A 1,492-nucleotide genomic window follows, 5' to 3' on the forward strand; every position below is an offset into this window, starting at 1 on the left:
TGTGTGGTGATAGAGGTAGTCTCTGTGTGGTGATAGAGGTAGTCTCTGTGTGGTGATAGAGGTAGTTTAGTCTGTGTGGTGATAGAGGTAGTCTCTGTATGGTGATAGAGGTAGTCTCTGTATGGTGATAGAGGTAGTCTCTGTGTGGTGATAGAGGTAGTCTCTGCGTGGTGATAGAGGTAGTCTCTGTATGGTGATAGAGGTAGTCTCTGTGTGATGGTAGAGGTAGTCTCTGTATGGTGATAGAGGTAGTCTCTGTGTGGTGATAGAGGTAGTCTCTGTGTGGTGGTAGAGGTAGTCTCTTTGTGGTGGTAGAGGTAGTCTCTGTGTGGCTGTAGAGGTAGTCTCTGTGTGGTGATAGAGGTAGTCTCTGTGTGGTGATAGAGGTAGTCTCTGTGTGGTGGTAGAGGTAGTCTCTGTGTGGTGATAGAGGTAGTCTCTGTATGGTGATAGAGGTAGTCTCTTTGTGGTGGTAGAGGTAGTCTAGTCTGTGTGGTGATAGAGGTAGTCTCTGTGTGGTGATAGAGGTAGTCTCTGTGTGGTGATAGAGGTAGTCTAGTCTCTGTGTGGTGATAGAGGTAGACTCTGTGTGGTGGTAGAGGTAGTCTCTGTGTGGTGGTAGAGGTAGTCTCTGTGTTGTGATACTAATCTTTTTTGCCTGTCATTTCCAATGTATTCATGTCACTTTGAGAAATGATTTGTATATCACTGAAAGATCGTTGCTTTTTCAGTGTTATTTATTATTTGACAATAGGTCTTGTCTCTGTGTCGCCATTTTTCAATTGCCTGTCATTTCCAGTTGATTATAAGAACCCTTCTAAGTAGCTTAGCCATGAAATCATAATTCTCCACTGTTATTTGTTGTGTCACATCTGATTACCAGGCTGGCTGACTCTCTAAAGACATTCTATCCATCAGAAATTAGGGACAACCAGAGCAGAGCAGGAAAGCATTAACTACATTTTATTGCTTTCCTTGCAGTCCATTGTCTACAGTCTACAGCACTTCAATTCGATTGTAATATCCAAGAAAAATAATTAAAGAGTAATATAATGTGTTTTTGTTTTTTGGGGTAAATTCCAAGTCAATTTTTACGGAACAAATTAATAAATTCATACATTGAAAATAATGGTCAATTCTAAATGTATTCATTGGAATTCATCCCCTGAATTGAAAATCGACCCCAACCCTGATGTGTTGTCGTGTTTGCGAAGACTGACCGTAATCTCTGCCTCACTTTCCATTTCCCCCAAAATCCCCAATGTTTAAGGTCCTTCTCCACAGACATTGGTTATAGCTACAGTGCCCTCCGTAATTATTAGGATAGTGACACATTTGTAGTTGTTGTGGCTCTGTACTCCAGCACTTAAGATTTGAAATGATACAATGACCCATGAGGTTAAAGTGCAGACTGACAGCTTTAATTTGAGGGTATTTTCATCCGTATCGGATGAACCGTTTAGAAATTACACCACTTTTTTTAGGGGACCAA

Source organism: Salvelinus alpinus, chromosome 18, assembly GCF_045679555.1.
Source record: "Salvelinus alpinus chromosome 18, SLU_Salpinus.1, whole genome shotgun sequence".
NCBI lineage: Eukaryota > Metazoa > Chordata > Actinopteri > Salmoniformes > Salmonidae > Salvelinus > Salvelinus alpinus.